The sequence below is a fragment of the Anser brachyrhynchus genome, assembly GCF_964034855.1.
Source record: "Anser brachyrhynchus genome assembly, chromosome: 6".
NCBI lineage: Eukaryota > Metazoa > Chordata > Aves > Anseriformes > Anatidae > Anser > Anser brachyrhynchus.
The window spans coordinates 25,017,088-25,035,445 of record NC_137700.1 but is presented as its reverse complement, the minus strand read 5'-3'; the positions used below and the strand labels follow the sequence as shown (position 1 = coordinate 25,035,445).

Below are 18,358 nucleotides of genomic sequence, written 5' to 3'. Positions count from 1 at the left end.
AATTCATTTTCCACTTTGCAGGCCCAGGGAATCGAAGTTGAAGGGAGGACACCGAGGCAGGGCTGGCCACCGGGACAGGGCAGGAGGGCCGGGGGAGCGTGGTGAAGGATGGAGCCGTTGTGACCCCCCCCGACCACCCCCTCACCGAGCTGCAGGCGGCCCCCATCGGCAAACCAGCCACGTGCTGCTGGCATTTAGGGCGCTCGGGAGCCTCCTACCAAAAGGGATGGCGTAGGAGTGAGAAGAGCTCCGTGGTAGGAACAGGTGAACGTGCGTTATTGACATCGTTTGCGATTCAAAGTGCTCTACAGCGTCAGGAAAACATTTTCCCCCATTAAACAAACAATCTGCCAGACAGTTTCAGGCTCTGTCACTCCCCGTCAGTCTCCCCAGCAGCACTTTGGTGGGTCCTGGCGCACTCCCTCCACTGTGATCTCACAAAAAGAAGCCCTGAACTGAAGGAGGGGAGGTGGCTGTCCATGGGAGGTGACACCTTGCCTGCGTCCGTGGTCTGTGGGCAGCCAGAGGGATGCTCCAGCAATGGGGATGGAGATGTTCTGCACTGGACCCCTGGGAGCAACACCTGCCCCGTGGCAGAGCCCCACCAGGGTGGAGATGAAGCAAGGAGAGGGGGCTGGCCAGCAACACGAGGCGGCCGCCCCATACCCCGGGGCAGCAGTGGCAGGAGCACAGGTCTCTCTCAGACCCAGCTCTGGCACCTCCTTGATACGTGACCCTATGCTGCCGTCGGTGTTCCCATGCCCCAGCCCTGCAGACAGCAGGCTATCCAGGGCAAGCCTTGGCTCACGCTTGTGTTTGTCCAGGGCCTGGCATGGCAGAGCCCTGCTCCCGTGCCCACGAGGGATGTCACAGCTGTGTCTGCAGCAGCACTGCCCCCGGGCAGCAGGAGGGGCAGGTATCCTCCGAGGGGACACGGGGTGTCACGCCCAGCAAGCCTTGTCCTCTGCCAGGGGACGTCGATGCAGCAGATGAAGTGGTTTTCTGCAAGGACACAGCAGCCTTTCAGAAGGTAGCGAATGCTTTCTCTGAGTTACTCAGTTACACGTTCCAAACTCCCAAACTACACAAATCTCCTGAGAAAATGCAAGTCAGTCAGAGAGAAATCTTGGAGCCACTTCAAACGTTTTGCCAATAATTCATGCAATGAGATTAAAAAAGCCATTTCTTCCTTTGCCAAGTACACAGAGACCAGAGTGTTCCCTATTGTGTAGGAACATCACAGCATGTAGCACTTGACAAGGAAAGGTCACCGGGGAGGGGCCACGACTCCTTTTTTAAGAGGCTGCTACCGGTGTCCTTTGGAAAAACTGGTTTTACTCTGTAGCAAAAGCCATAATTGAACGCCCGGCTAACCGGGCTGAAATACCTGCCTGCGGTTTCTTTTAAAAAGACTCTGCTGGAGGGTTCTGTGCTCTCTCTCCGACCTGGGCCCCATCCTCCAGCAGCGTAAATCAGCAGACACCCATTGATTTGTCCTGCCTGAGCATTTCAGTGCTCTGACTCCACACTGCAGCATGTGCAATGGACCAGGGGCAGAAACCAGCTGAGAGCAGGGACTTGGGTTCAAAGAAGTCTCAGGGTCCTGGACTTCCAGAGATGCACGGCATCTATGTCAAGGGACGAGACCAGAGACTAGCCCTTAGATGATGCAGGGCAGGGAGAGACAGAAAGTAGAAGCCATAGCCAAATGGCCATAAATCTAGCGATGCTTCCCAAAATGCTGCTTCAGACACACTGAGTGGTGGATGAGGAGGATCTTTTAGTGTGTGAGTCAATTCTGTTATTCTCTAAGACAACAACTGCAGCCCCACAGAAATCCAGCCACAGGGAACAGACAGGCTTCTGCAAGATGCAACATGAAGAATTTCTCAGTAAACATGTAGAAAAACCTCTGAAAGCAGAGTTTGCTGAACCTACCCACAAGCTTATCAGGTGGGATAGGAGAGTTGTTGGAAACCTTTGCCAAAAGATTTAAACCACGACTGTTGTTTAAGGATGGCTCATGAGACACCACAACAGAAACACAGATCCCAAATCCCCTCCCATTGTAATCAAAATGGAGCCATTTCATCATGACTGATTTCATTGTGTCATTATCAATTTATGCCATGCAAAGTGAGAGATGACCCTCAGCCCCCAGGGGGTTTAGAAAATGCGGGAGTGCGAGGAGCATATCAGGGGGCTCTGAAAATACCACTCGGAGCTGTCTGTAGAAATACCACAACAACCTCAGACATGCAACATCCTTGTAGTGCCACACAACAGCATGACAAAGGCACGGGTGTTAGAGGATCCATGGAAATAAGAATGCAGGAAATACCAGGCTGTCCAGCCAGTGGTCTGTCTAAGCCCATAACCTGCCTCCAACAGTGACTGTAATTCAGAAAAACACCCAAACTCTGCAAGAGGTAATTATATAACAAGGTACAAGTAACAAGATTTTCGTGCAACTTCCTCCCAGACACTGCTAGTTTTCAGCTGGTTGCTCTGCAGAGCAAAACCCATCCCAGACTTGACCGTACCTTTACAATTTGGGATGTCCGTGTAATTCATCTGAAACAGCTCACCTCATTTTGTATCTCTCCAAGATCACGGCCTCATCAAATCATCATGCTGAGGACTTCCACGAATAACAGTGCACTGGGCTGAAATTAAACAAACAAACAAATAAATAAATAAATAAAAGTGTTCGTCTGCCAGTGGTGAGTTACTGCTAATTCAATTTCAGTGGCTGCCAATCACTGATTTCTAAACAGGCCCACAAAAAGCTACTTGTTTTGTTACCGAGCAGACAGAAAGTATTCTGGTAGTTGTTTAAGGGTTTCTAGGAAATAGCAGGAGAATTAGAAAATCCTATGGCAATAGCTGGGTATCTTCCATTTTCATGTGTTCTGTGACTCAGGCTGATGGTATGAACCCCTGGCATGTAGGATGACCTCGCAGGACTCTGGAAGAAGTATTTGTACAATGGCTGTGAACACTGTTAAGTGATGGAACTTGATCTTGCTTGTAAACCTAATGAGCTGGGCTGATACAGGGGTGTTGGTAAAGCCCAGCAACTTCTCTGGTAGCTACAAAAAAAGCCACTTCTTCACCTGAATCAGCACAGGGTACACAACTGCCATTTACACCAGCACCTGAGAACCCTTCCCACTGCAGCTCACGCTGTTTCATCTTGGGACATTACAGAAATGCCCAGTGGAAATACTTGTGGTTATATTGGATGGGACAGCTGAGGTTCCTGGGAGATAGAAAACAGACTCTCCATTACAAATGAGAATTTTCACCTTTATGGGGAACTCAGTAAGGTTGTATGGGGATGGGGGAAGACATTACGGGACCACTCATAAAAACTGTAAACATGCTTTAATGATGTCCTCTTTCTAAAGGTCATTGGTGGCAAAGCCCACCATGAAGCCAATGAAATTTTAATGTTTATGACATTTACCTGTCAGTGCTGGCCAGCAAATTCCAAACATAAAACATACCAAGAGTCCCAATAGTAGAAAAATAAAAAAGCACCAGCATTAGCTTGTGTCACGCTACAAAATGTCAAAGGGAACAGACCTGGTTTAGGGATTATGAAGTGGACAGAGAATGAGAAAACCCCGTGGAAATACCAAGTCTGCCATTTTTTGCATCTGTGGATAAAAGCTTGGTGGCTCCAGCAGGCTATGGGATCTGCAGCGAACGTAAGGAAGGACGTGTAGAACTCTTGGAAGATGCCATTTATTATTCAGCTGGAAACACAGTTAACACCAGTGGGATTTGGTCTCCCTCATAAATGTGAACAATTTTTACTTAGAGCAGTCAAGTGACCACTAGGGCTTCTTCAGCCTGTGGGACTGCAGAGTACAGTTTTAAGCAGTTTTATTAACTTTAGTTTAAATCACTTCCAGTACTGATCCCCCTAAAGATCAAAGCTGCTCCATCATTCATACCTGGCAGGCAGTAAAACCCTTACGTAAATCTGAGAGTCCCCTTGTTAAGTTTAACATTCATCACTTAACACCACTTAGCAGCCAACCAGGGGACAGTGTGCCTGCCAGACCTATCCAGTCCCATCTGCGTCTCTGTAGTGAAGATCCAAAGCTGCTTAAAAGGAGTCAAAGGCTTCATCCAGTATCTGCTCCTCCAAAAGGCACAGATGGGGGATGGCCCTCGGAGAGTGCATCTTTGCTCCCCATTTCATCTGTGCCCCGGTGGTAACTATGTCTGAATTCCTTAAGTTACTAGGAAATCTCAGAGAGCCACAGAAAACATTTTGTGCCTAATGAGGCCTTCTTGGACCACAGTGTCATCAGACACTACCATGTCCTGCTAATGAGCTTCTCTCTGTGCAGTGCGGAGCTGCACTGAACTGAACTCTCCCCATAGGACGACACGCCATGAACTGGCAGATTAAACTTTCCACTGGACCAGGGACAGTTGCAAGGCACTGGGATGGCATCCAACTTCAGCTAAGCGGAGTAGGGATTGAGAACATGAATTTATAACCAGCAACCATCAATGAGGCGTAGGGAGCCATGTGTACAGCATACACTTGGGGAAGAAGACTGGGGACTAGAGCAGAGTTGATTCCACCTAATGTAGGGCAGGCAGGACACGAAAGGACTGTATCCAGTAGAAAACAATACAGGAAAATACAAAGGCAGGACCACCGTGCCTTAAAAAAAAAAAAAAGGCAGAAAATGCATACATCCAACTAGTATTTGAACGCAGTTCTTCCTCTCCTTGCCTGTAGAGCCAAGGATGTTTGGAAGGAGATCCAGCAGCCCTAGGCAGGGACCATCATAGGAAGAGAGGAAATGAGATGACAAGTCTGGAATGCAAAACACGACAGAGGGACCAACAAAAGTAAAGGGAGAAAAGCCAAGGATGCTTAGATATCGTAGCAGCAGGAACTACACAAGATAACATGACAAAAACTAGAAGGCTGAGAAATGGACACCATCCAGAAGGGAACTGCAGCTACCCAACAGAACAGTCTTGGTACCCCTTTGACTAAAACAAGTGGAGTCTCTGCTTTGTGATATGCCAAAGCATTTATTTGGGAAACACTCTTCCTTCAAGTTTTCTCCTCTTTTTATTTCTCCCTTTCCTCCTCTTCCCTCTCCCCAGCTCCCCCCCTCCCTCCAGGCAGAGATATGTTTCCCTCAGCTGCTTCTGTGCCTGTGACTTTACTGCATGGGGGAAGTCAGTCCGGAAGGTCACCTCTTTCATCAAGTATTCTATTTGCATCCAAAATTGTATGTACATGAAAAATGTGGTCGTGTGTTGCACCTAGCTGCAGACGCAGATGAAATTCTGTGGAAAGCCTGATGCACACTAACCTTTGCAGATGGTGCAGCTATTGCTGAAAAATGGATTGCTTAATAAAGCATATCATCCGACATATTTGCTGCTTGGCTAGCCAAATAGAAGTTGTTTTTTGCACAAATTTCCTTGTCAAATTTGTCAATGTTCATGTCATTTTTGCTTTAGGTCACAGAGCAAGGTGCAAATTCTTGGCATCTTTACTAGTTGCAAGCCAATTTCGGCTATTTCTAACAATGAAGTGAATTTCTCTGAGGATAAGACACTCACTTTATGGGGAGGAAAGGAAAACAGCAGGAAGTGGATAATTTTTTTTCTGGGATTTTGTTCTTGCTTTCTCTCTTTTCTTTTTTCTCCTTCTTCTTGATGGATAATGCTTGCACTCATTTACAAACCTTATTTAATTCATAGCAGAAAGAAAGAGGCCTTTAAGCCTGTTAAATGATTTATTTTGTTTGACTGTTTGGTGCAAGATGCACATAGATTTTTTTGCATTGGTGCACAGAAAATGTATCCCTTTGTGCTTGAAAACTTGCAAGAGAAGATCCATTCCTTTGGCATTCTCAGATGTGGAAGGCAGGAGTCCTCCCCTTCCAAGCGCCTGCTAGCAAAATCTTTCCCTGTCTTAATTTTTTTAAGCCCCACTCAAAGCCATATAATGGCATCTGGTTTGTTTGGTTTTCTACCTGCTCTCCATTCCTCGGCTCTGCCTATAAACACATCACATCCCTGCTCAGATGCACCATTTTCAAGCCCCTTCCCTTCCTCCTGCGTTTCTGACCCTTTTGCTTCGTGGTCCCTTCCCAGACACAATCATGGCAAGCAGCTCTACTCAGAAGCAAAAGCAAAGAATGCCATTGCCATGTTTGCTACAATAAAAACCTCAGCTGGGGGAGGCCTTTTAAAACTGCAGTGTGCTCTTACTGCACAGCCGCGAGGAAGCGGTGCCAGCCCGTGGCTTGCTCCCAGGCACTGGGGTGCAGCCCGTCAAGGGCCACGGGGAACACGAGCAGGCGATGCACGCATGGAAAGGGCTGGAGCCCATTCAACTCCTTCCTCCTCCCCACTGCACGGCCAAGGCAAGTCCCAGAAAGAGGGCACTTCTGGGCCTCGATGGCAGACCAGACCCTCCTGCCCCAACGTTGCTGCGTGCAGTGCTGGCAGTGTGCACTCTGGGCTGCAGAGCTCCACATCCAGCCACCCACCACAACACACCATGGTTTATCCAGCCCTCCACAAGCAGGTCTGCAATTTAGGTGTCAGGCATGTTATTTATTTTGCATTTCCCGTTTTGTTCAGTACCTTAGTGGATACAGTGTTTGCCATTTCCTAGTAACAGATGCATTCCTCCCTGGGCTGTTTTATATTCCTGCAGCAATTACATTTCTCTCTTTGGAGATTTCATTTCTCCCTGAGTTCCCACCCCAAACAAAGTCCTTTATCAAGCATAATCTTTTCCAAAGATACACCATTTGCCAAGTGCATCCTCCACCTGATCTGTTCCTATACCTGTTCCTATACCTTGACATACTCCCCATTTGCCTCCCAAAGAGCCCGTCCCTTCAGAAAGTACCTCCTTCTGCAAGGAACATTTTGTTTACAAGGTTTATTTTGTTAGCAGGTGTATTCCCACTAGTAAGTTTTCCACTGCACCATTTTTTTTAAAGGTCTTGTTTGGTAGCCAGATAGCCGAGACTGCCTGTGATAAAGCCAGCACAAGTGATTAATAGCAAAGTCTCTGCCATTTTATTATTAATAGCAGTGTGTTGACTCAATTAAATCCAGCCTGCTTTTTTTGGCAGGCCTTCGCAATTATACATATCATTATGGGCTGCAGCCCAAATGCATCCTGGGAGTAGACCAGAACTCCACATTAACTTTTTCTGGCTCTCTCTTTGCAGGTTGGCCGCTATAACATGTGGGCTATAACCAATCCGGGCTGCTTCGGGGATGGCAGGATAGAGAAAAAGGACAAATGGCAGAGGTGGGGAACACACCTAGGTAGGGCACGCTCCCCCACAGCCATAAACAGCCTGGCAAGCACATCCTGGATCCACCCCTCCACACTGAACCCCATAAACACAGTGTAATGGGTCTGGACAGTACCTGTTACCAGCAGGGCTGATTTTCCAGCACGCTGAGGGGAGTGTCCAGTAAACCCTTCCAAAACAGACTTGCAAGCAGCTTGGCCTGACTTGAAGAGGCACTGAGCTGACGTTCAAGCCTTTATTTTGAGATGAGCTCTAGCAACTTGGTTTCATGCTGGAAAGACCCATCACCTAATAAAGCTGGACACCCCTACTCAAAGTACCCCAAAGCATCCTGTAGACATATTATGCTGCTGGACACGCTGCCCCTACCTTTCAAAACATCCCAGATAGTCTTTTGGAAAGCAAGCCAGTCATGGAGCTAAGGCATAAGTCTAGGACAGAGTGAAGTTCTGTTCTCAGCACCAATATGGACTCCATGTCTCTCTGCAGGTGAGTCCTCTGTCCACAGAAAGTCCTGCGGCCTTTGTAGCCTCCCAGCTCAAGAGATCAATGAGACATTTAGAAGACTTGTTATTAGAGAGCACCAAGCTTGGGTGACATAAAAAGCTAGTGGGGAGATGCAGAGACAAGGTTGCCTCACCTGGGGCTCTGAAGTATTCAGGGAACCCTGGACAGCAGGTGGGCTGAAGCACTTATGTTTTCCTCAGTCTTTTGGGACAACCCATCCACAAAGCAGTGTCCTGTTAATCATGGGAGAAAGTTCTTTTAGACATGAATTTCCTTAGGTTTGTATATATAGCACCTAGCACAGCGAGAGTCTAATCTGCATTTTAGGCACTGTCATCACCCAGGTAACAAACTGTGGTCAGGAAGTGCTGGAGGAACACCCAAGACCAGCCTCTTGCAAAAGCAGCAAATGTTGCCCAGCAGCACTGGCCCATTACTGTCCTTTGCAGGCTGTGTGGGCTCCATCTTCCTGCAACCTGCTAACCAAAACTGGCAACTGCAGTTACACTCTCTAGCATGTGTACGGTCTATGACACATCTCGCTACGACTGTTAGATTTTTCTTCCCAAGCCCGCTGATCTTTACAGCTGCGGATCTGGATTCTTCCCTCCCATGGAGCCTGGAAACATCCCATCTTCCTGCAGGTACCCAGGGCACCATCCCTCTTCCTGCAGCATAAGAGGAGATCCCACCAGCCACAGCTGAAACCATGCAAAAAGCAGTAGATCCAATTTCCTGCCGCTTGAACAGGGGGAGCTTTGCAGCTGAGGGCTCTTTTCAGCTTGTGCTACTCCATCTTACAGAAGCCCGTCAAGTCAGGAGGGCACTCTGTGCTTTCCATCCCAGCTTGGCCTGTCTCCATCCATGTCATCCATCTGGTTTATTTTGCTGGCATCAGACAATCCACAGCTGTGGGGCTCTGGCTAAACCAGGGTGGAAGAGTTTAAGCGCTTGGCCTACAATTTCCTCCCGGTGCCTGCAGTGCCTTTGTGGGAATAATTCTGCTGCTGGACAAGGGAGTGCAGAGGAGCTCTGCTGCCTGCATACCCCTGAACAGCTCTCAGCTGTTGCAAAGAAGTCTTATTTCTACCCAGCTCCAGCCATTGATGAAGCTGATGTTGCAGAGTGGGACTGCAGCACTGGATATGGGCAACTGACCACGTGTGTCCCCACAGATCTGTAGACAGGCAGATCTGTGGAGGTCCTCAAAAAAGTTCCCATCACTCTGTGAAGATATTTAGCTCCATAAGCCCCTCCCGGCTGTCATAGACAAGGAACAGCCCAGCTGGCACCCACAACTGAACTTTCCCTTGTGTGAGAGGAGACCCAGGGAGTTCTAGCAGAGAAGAGAGGGTGCACACACCGCTGCAGGGAAGAAGGGACCAGGAGGATCAATGGGGATGTTTCAGGTTATTGTACTGTCTTGTGTTTCTCCCCAGACAAAAGAGGCTGCAGGTTCACAGCTGTGGCTTACAGGAGTGCCTCTTCTAAGCAGTATACCTGTTTTGCCTATGCTTATAGCCATAAGAAAGAAGAAAAACTGTTGGTCAGTGGCCTTCTGAAATCTGTCTGAAGATGGACTAGGTAGGACCACAGCAGCCATGTCTATACACTAACTAGACAATGCCACTTTGTTTAAAAAATATCAAGGATCTAAGTCTGTTCTTGTTTCAACGGGAATCTCATTTCGATTTTTAGATATATGGCACTGCCCATCTATGGAGATGAGCTAAGGAAAAGAAGGACTTTTGCAGGTTATTATGAGCAATAGTCAATTCTCTCCCAAACACACATACTTCTCCCACTACCATATATACCAGACCTGGACTTGACCCATGTCTCAAACATGGGAGAATGGGACTCAAGCATTGCTCTAGGGAACCCAGCCATTGCCCAGCACCCAAAGTTTTAGTATGAAGAGCAACATCACATCTCCCGCCCCAAACTTGGGGCTATTGAATTCCAGTGTGATGTCAGCACTTCCCTCACCTCAAGACCCTTTTATTTCTAAGGGCAATTCTGACATTTGGAGAAGCCAAAGTTCTGAAGCCTACGATTCTGCTTTCCTCTGAGACTTCCCTTAACCACAGTTAGAGTGGCCACCAGAGAGATGATGATCAGACATTTGCAGGGGCTGTCCCTGTCACCGCAGGACCAGTTAGTGGGAACTGAGCTGTTATTGCCTCTCTGTTATCAGTTACAGCAGGAGCTTCCCTGCCTCGTGGCTGAGGCTGCATTGTACCAACGACTCACAGAACATAACTAAACCATGTAAAATGTCATCCTGTGTTTGCCATTAATAAGGTTTCAATTAATAATACAAATTTCCAAGAATACCCCGAGCCTGAAACTCAGCGCTGCGCTGCCTAGCAGAGCCAATCAGGCTGCTCTCAGAGTCAACCCACAATTAAGTAGTTTTGCTTTCCAGGAGAGATCACTCCTTGCTGCTGTAGCTGGAAAACCCCAACCCCAGTGCATACACAGACCATAGTGCCCTGTGGGAGATAAGACCTTTTGTGACTTAAAGAACCTCAAGAAAGCTGTCAGGCAGGGGCTCAAAGTTTTTAATTTTAAACATCACGAGACCTTATTCTGCTTACTTGCTGGTGTAAGTCACACAGTGATGTACACCGGGCTGGTCAGCTGCAAAATTTGTAAGAGAAGAATTGGAGCTGTGTTGAGGAGGGCCATAGTCAGTGTCAAATGAATCCAAAATAATAATGATGCCAGCTGACACCAGATCCTCCACCACACACGCAGCTTTTCAACACTCTGTGTACATACATGAACTTTTCCCTGCTCTTAAGCATAAGCACACAGGAAATCATAGGCAAATTTGGCTTGCATCCCACATGAACCATTCTGAAGTCAGATCTAAAAAGCAGCGACGCACAGTCTAGGCCATCTGTATGCTCCTCATACGCATAAAGGCAAAGACAAGGAATGCCTTGTCACCTACCCTGCACCCTCTGCTCCCTGCACACAGCTCACCTCACCTGGAGGGAAATGCTTCTCTCTTATGCAGCCAAAGCCACTCAGCATCCCCAAGGGCATCCTCTCTCTCACACACACAGAGCCAGGAGTCTTCCTGATCTTTGCATCACCTGTGCAATTCCTTCTCTGTGTCTGCAGTCACACACAATCTCCTGCTGTCTGTGCACATCTATGTCCACAACACACCCTCAGTAAGCAGGCATGCAGACAGACATGCTCACGCACCCACACCACCCCCAGGAGGAGCTCCAGGTACTGAGAGGTAATCCTCACTGCTCAGGGAGCCGGGTGGATGGAATAATTAATTTTCTGATGAACATTGATATCATGTGAAGGCAGCCACCCGGATATGGTGGAACATTTCCAGCCAATATCCACACAATCCAGATATTTGGATTCACCCATTCCCAGCTTCTGCTCTCAGCAATGCTGACGGCAGCAAAGCTGAGCTTGCTGCACTGACCGGGATGTCTCCCGGGTCTGGCTGGCTGGCCTGGGCAGCAGGCAGCCGAGGTGCTATATGCAGCCCTCTCCTCCTTACCATCAAAGGCAGAGACGTCATTTGCTCCCTTCCCTCAACCTACTGCTCCCATATAAAATGATTTGCCCGCCAGCACTTGCCACTGCCCCAGTCCCAGGGGCAGAAGAAAGAATTGCACAAGCAGCATCAAACCTGACGGTCCTTCCTGATGGAGAATTGAGACCTGGCAAGTCCTTGCTGCAAGGACACTTCCCTAGGCTACAGCTTGAACTTCCATCAGCCCCAATCTCCTTCCACCCTGGCTTAAGTCAGTTTGTTCTCTTCCATCTTACAAAGAGAAGTTAAAATGCTTGTGGAGGACAACTACACACCCTGGGGAACCTGGGGAACAGAGGACGAGGGGAGTGTAGAGAAGGACAGGGGATGCTAGGCAGAACAGTGTTCACAGTGGTTCAAATTGTACCCAAAGCCACAGGATTCCCAGTTACAGAGCTATGATCCCCCTAAAGACTAAGATGTACATTTATTCACTTCTGTGTAAAAGGCATTTTCCCCAAATTCAGTCTACCATTCACAGAAACAAAAGGCAGGGGGAAATTTAGCCGGCAACTCCCCAGACTCCAGCTGGGGTACTGGAAAACAGCGAGCAGCAAGCTGAGAGCCAGAGCCAGCAGGGGGAGGTCAGAGGGAGGAAAAACAGTTTGGCTGACTACAATAAATCCAAACTTCTAATGGCATAACATTCCACCCTGGACAATCTCAGTATATACACGTGATTTTTTTTCCTTGTTCTTAGCACAGGCACACAGGAAACCCATTGTGACTTCCCAGCCACAACTCAGAGGTGCTCATTTCCACAAACCTCTGTTCCCCATTAATGAGGTCTGGCCACTGAACCCACATGGTCTCTAATACTGAAATGACAGGAGTAAGTAGTGTTGTGGGGGCTGGACAATGCTGTCAAAACCATTTGCATCCATCCTTTCCTTCAAAGTGGCTTGCTCCTCAGACTCATCTGCTAGCACGACTCTCCAGGGAGAGCTGTGTGCTAGGAAGATCCCATTCTAGGAATGTAGGAAGCCCACATGCATTTTCCCAGCAGTTTCAACAAGCTGCAAATCAGATCCGTGGGTAAATAGTTTTGAGTGTGCCTATTTACACTACCAGAAATAATTTTGATAAACGCAGCTATAGTTAGTAATTTTTCACATTTTAAAAAAATAGGCTTTTTCGTGAGTGTTCACTGAGCACTGACTATCTGGATGCAAAAAAAGGCCACAAGAGCCTCCTTGGACAAAATGCTGTTTCTCATGATGGGGCAGGAACACACAACACAGGCCAAACAACTTGCTTGCAACAGAGCTACAAACTCAGATGACTTTGCTAAAAACACATGGGAATAGGAGCACAGAAACTGAAAGAAAACTGGTGTTCTCACCAGAATGAAAATGGGCAATGTGCAGCCAGTGTTAGCATGATGAGTATAGACAGAAACAGAAAAACCAGGCTTACCATGCTGGAGATCCAAGTCCCATTCCAAGCTCTGCCTTCAGTTTTTCATATGATCAGGAACATGGCATTTCTGCTCTGCAGCTGTAAGATTAACAGAAATACTTGACCATTTTGCCTGTAAGCTCCTCTGATCACAAGCTCATCAAGAACTCTGGTCAAGACCTAGACCAAGACCAAGACAACACTAGTTGCCTTCTAATAATGGATCCCTTGGTGCTGTAGCAAAAGAGTAAGCATGTATGGTTAGATATGTATGGTCATTTGCAAATTGCCCAAGTGACACACTTGTATCTATGTTCCTTGCCTGGTGCCACATGTCACACATCCCACCTAACTGCTTTCATCTCAGAGTTCACATCAGGGGAGAAAATAACTGACACAACTCTTTCCAGAAGTCCTGAGGCCAGGAACTTATTTGTATACTGTCAGAGAGGAATTTGCTGATGACTTTCTCAAAAGTTTAAATCTGAACCAAACTTCATTATCAAAGCCATCATTCTATTCTGTAGGCTGAGCACTGTCTATCAGGCTTCTGGTCCTGATCCTTTCCAGCGCACTTGGATCTCTGAGGTTTTTCATCCACAATGATGATACTTGGAAATACCACATGGCATCTACCAGGAGCTGGCAACTTTAACACTCCTTTGTGCATATGAGAAATCTCTTAATATTCTCTTTTTCCCTAAGACAAGCTAGGAAAAGCACTCAGAGGAAATATCTTACTGTAACATTGAGGCTTACAAGTAAAAGCAGAGTCATGAAATGAAAAGCTAAAGGTCCTTAGTCATGCTGAACTTGTTTTTTCAGTTCCTGGGGTTGTTGCCCATCCACAAGAGCTCAGTATGTCGCTATTTATATTTGCTAATAGGTTCCACAAAAGAAAGGATTGTTGTGTAAGTCATTGCCCCAGTCCAGAGTACACGGGGAAATTCCCACGGATATATACAATACAGAGGCAAACAAAGACGTCCAAATATCTGCCTAGTAAAAGATACATCTATCTTTTCAAAGGGTGACATACCAATGTGATGAGGAATTAGTCAAAACACTGGATTAGATCTGGGTTCAGGCTCCAGCTCCACTTTCTCCACGCTACTGCATCTTCCCAGCCTAGTGTGGATGGGCTGAGGCTGCTCTGCCTGAGACCCTGGGGTCAGGAAACACAGGTGGAGTTTTCAAGAATACCAAAAAGCCTTAGGAATACAAGTCAGTGAGATGTGTGTTACAAACTCCCCCCACTTCTTTGGAAGACTTCCAACCCCAGAAGTAAAATAAAAGGCGGAGGACATACAATGCTGCTAGGCTAACGGAGCTTAATTTTTTCTGTTTCCCATTTGCTCCTTGGTTTCACTGAAAAGCATTGATGTTGCGGTCCTGCATCTTTCAGATATGCACATACACAGGCACACACATTTTATTTATAGGTAAATGCATATACACAGACCTAGGCATGGAAGTGTGTTTATATGTGTAAAGCGACTGAACACTTACAAGTGGTTTCTATGGTTATAATACACATCGCTCTTATGAACTGCTTCATTAACCTGCCAATCAGATTGGGTTTTGGTTTTGTTTTTTTTCTCCTCCCTTTCTCTTCCACCCCTCTTCTGTGTTACTCTGTTTTGGAAGTGAAGCATGTGTGTGTCAAGTGTATTATTTCAGACACACAGACACACATGGATGCACGCCCAGAAATTAATACGGTTCCACTGCTGCCTCCCCAGGAGCTTGGCGCTGGCCAACCCTCCGGACTTCGCTAGCCACCACGATGGCTCAGGCGGTCATTTATCACCCAGCCCCTGGCCAGTGGCACGGGGGGGCCTGACGCTGCCCCCCCCAGGCAGCCTGGCTGCTTGCAGGAGGAGGGGGCTGCCTGCAGGGCACTTGCAGTTTGGAAGCATTGCTGAGGGGCTAGTCCCCAACAAACCCCCCAAAAGTGCTGATGTACTGAAAGCAGCTGACACTGATGGATCTGCTCTCATCTTGCCTTTCAGTCCCGCTGCAAGAGAGAAGAGAGAGAGGAAGAGAAACAAAGGCAGAGATTAACTCTTTTGTCACAGAGCTCTGCAGTTTTACAAGGCAAGATAAAGCTGCTGTCCAGGTTGGGTGCAGATGGGACCAGCTCAGCACAGTCTGTCTGACTCTCTATGGAGTCCAATGCAGGGGGGGGGAAAAAAGCCTGCACTGTGCAATGATTTACTGACAGGGCCAGCGCTGCCTAACAGAACCTTATAACTTTCCTTGGGGTTGCAACTGCAGCCAGGCAGACTGCCATGCATACCTCTTCCAGGCCTGCAGGCCAACTGCTAAACCAGCAGCCCTGCTTGCCCCCACGCTGCTTCAGTGTGACGTGGGCACACCCAGGGAGACGAACTCCCCCAGCCTGACTAACACACACCAGCGTGGACACCTCAGGTGTGTCATGCGCTGCCCAGCCAGCAAGGTTTACTGCTGTGGCTGCAAGCTCGATAAGCACGGTCATCCCGGTGGGTTCACACCCTCCTGCACAGTCACCATGGCATGGTCTTTGCCTGTCCACAATGCTAGGCATAGGGCTCCCTAAATTGGGCCTTGAGATGACATTTGTGATATATATTTGAATATTATTTAATTTAATCAAACTAAAATTTTACCAGATCTATTTGAGGAGCCGGATGCATACGAAACAAGTTTTTCTTGAAAATATTGTGGTTCCAAGAAGCTCAGATATGAACCAGTGTGTTGATGCCATTCTGCAATGCAAGGAGCATTTGGAAGACGTCTCTCTTCTTTTGCTTTTCTAGAAAGAACTGCCACCTTCCAGGCCTCCTCTCTGCTATGGACTAGCAACGTACCCACAAGGATGTGCCTTTTCCCCATGCGATCATGTACAGAGCTCAGTGCAAACAAACACAGCTCAAGGTTTGCACTACCTCTTTCAGTGCCTCTGCACAGCTGTATTTAGCACTGACAAGATCACATGTACAGCAGGACCCCAAGTACTCACGTGCCCCAGCTATACGACCGCATGTCCTCGGAAAGACGGACTGTGCTACGTTAAGCCCAAGCACACAAGCAGGTAGCTGTATTAATAGTATTAACAAAATAATAACAACAACAACAGTAGTGATAATTATTAGTAAAGATGTTAAGCAACATTTTTTTTCCTATAGGAAAGTTCATTTCAATTGTAACTTTGATTTTCATTGATTTGTAGAGAGGAGAAGGGATATTTTTTCTAGGTCATCTCTGAAAAAAAATCCTAAATCCACATTGAAATGTTGATCCTTTCCTAGCTTCAACAGAAACTCCCAAATTGTGTCCTTTGATAAAAAATCTGGACTCCCCTCACCAAGCAAAAGTCACCCTGTGTCACTAAAATAGCCATTTTCCGTTGGGAAACACTGCCAAGCTCTAGCACCACACAGCTCTGATTCTTGCCTGGATTTTTCAAGCCTTGTTTGTTCTGTGCTTGTGTTCACAAGTATTCCCAGAAGCTTCAGGCAAACCAGTCACAGAGACAGTACAAATCGGCAGGAATAAAGGGGGCAGGAGCAGGCCCTGGCTGACTGGCAGGGATGTTTCTGGGCTTCTGTCAGGACTGGGACCCTGTAGCACCGAGCCCTGTGCAGCTTTACAAACACTCAGGAAGAACCTGCCAGCTCTGCAATCCATCCATCATAAGGCGCATCAATAAAGACAAGTACATTATACTGGGACACGGACACACTCCGAAACACAGACACGTCACCACACCGAAAACTCCTGCTCTCACACACACTCCGCTGAGCATGCAATCCTTCCTGAAACGCAAACAAGATCTCCAGGCCAACAAACAGAAAATAGATATTTTGGTAAGATTTTTTTTTTTCCCCCTGAGAAAAAAAGGGCTCTCCTTAAAAAAGAAGAAAAAAAGAAGTAATATTTTCTGAGGAATTCTCAACAGGCTTTTTGCCACATCTTTCGGTTTTTCCTCTATTGCCCCAGATTTCCTTTCAACAAAAATTAGAAAGACTAAACCCTCGCAGACCACAATAGTGGTTTGCAGAATATTGCTCATGTCTAGAGGATGATTTTAAATGCAATCTGAAGCAGTGGGTCTGCTCTAGAGCCCGAAAACAACTTCGAAATTTCAAAGTGTCCTACCACACACAAATAGAAAAAATAATGTCACTATGTCAAATGCAGACAGTCTAGGAAACAAACCCACCAAGGAATTATTGATCACCTCTTCACACGTCCTTAATAAAATCTTGGTCTAAAACCTATCCACTATACGCCATCTGACACACACTGAGATGAAATATGCTGCATGCTTTTGGCATCTAACACTCTGATGAACCATTTGTAAGATCTCTGCAGAATTTCACATTCTCCGTAGCACGCTTTTCTAGGGCAGTGATTTTCACTGTATCTGTGGGCTCTTAAAAAAAAAATTAGTCTCTGAAGGGCTTAAAAAAATACAATCTGTAGATTGTTGTACAGCTGGTTTGAGCTTGCCTTGCTTAGTAACTTTCACAGAGTTACTTAGGAATAGCCTAAGGTCCCCAGCGATCCTGTGGACCCTGAAACTGAGATTTGCTGCTGTAAGGCTTTTACAGGAAGGGCTGTGTGGGCTGCCTGAACTGCAGCCATGGAGGTTTCCAGTGCCAGGGTTAGACAGTCCCTGGCTTTAAACACCTCCGAACAAAACATGTCTCCATCTCTGAGCACTGACAGCACTCAGAGGTGCTCAAGCGGGACATTTGAGAAAGCACCTGCCTGTAAGCACCAGAAGAGCGCTGGTGGAAGGGTGAATTCCTCCTGTGCATAAGCTGTGGAGAAGTGGAGCCTCAAGCAGCCACAGCAGAGCTGCTCCATCCTCCTGCAGCAAGGAGAGCAAGGAGCCCAGCCAGCATCCACCATCCCTCCCAGCCCCTGACCCATGCACTGCAGCTCAGTGCCCCCTGCTCCCTGAAAGATCACAAGGGCCCATTTACTCCAAGATATGAAATTTGTGTTGTTTCTTTATTGTGTTTTAATGAAACCCTGTTTATTCTAGGCTTTTAATTCTTTCCATCTATTATGTTTAGACAACTCATTAACAATCATTTGTTATCATTAGACTTCAATTTTAAGCTTCTTTTCCCAGAGGAGGCAATGCCGTGCTTTTAAACATATTTGCATCATAAACAATTTCCGTGCCCCGTGTGCCATATATTACCCTGGCCTTTCCTCCTTACCAGCCCTTCTGCTTACCCGGACCTGAAGGTGCCAGAAGAGCCTTTGCCAGAAGAGCCTTACTGGGATTTGGCCTGGTGCAGGGTGATGCTTGCTCCCTGAGGCCTGCAGCCACAGAGGGCTGTGCATCAGGACGGCAGCCTCGTGCATTAATAGCAAACTCTTGAATCCCAGGTCATGTAATGGTACTCTTTCCACTGGGATTAATGACTACATGCTGCAGCTGAATTCATTAGGGCCTGTTAAAGATATCGCACTAGCCTGGGATAATGCGTGGGCCTCATTCTGCTCATTTATGGTTGTTCAGCTCCACTGGATTTAGTGAAGTCATTCCTGA

The 18,358-nt window shown here is 47.2% G+C and overlaps 1 long non-coding RNA gene across 1 annotated transcript in view; it reads right to left on the bottom strand.

Annotated features, from left to right (window-relative positions):
* The window catches only part of LOC308197007, a 318,880-nt gene that overhangs the window by 10,508 nt on the left and 290,014 nt on the right, over positions 1–18,358 (bottom strand). Inside the window, exons 8-10 of the long non-coding RNA XR_013952526.1 lie at positions 12,823–12,903; positions 7,969–8,068; positions 2,589–2,666 (exon numbers count right to left, since the gene is read on the bottom strand). This is a non-coding gene — a long non-coding RNA (uncharacterized lncRNA). The remainder of the gene's footprint in view (positions 1–2,588; positions 2,667–7,968; positions 8,069–12,822; positions 12,904–18,358) is intronic.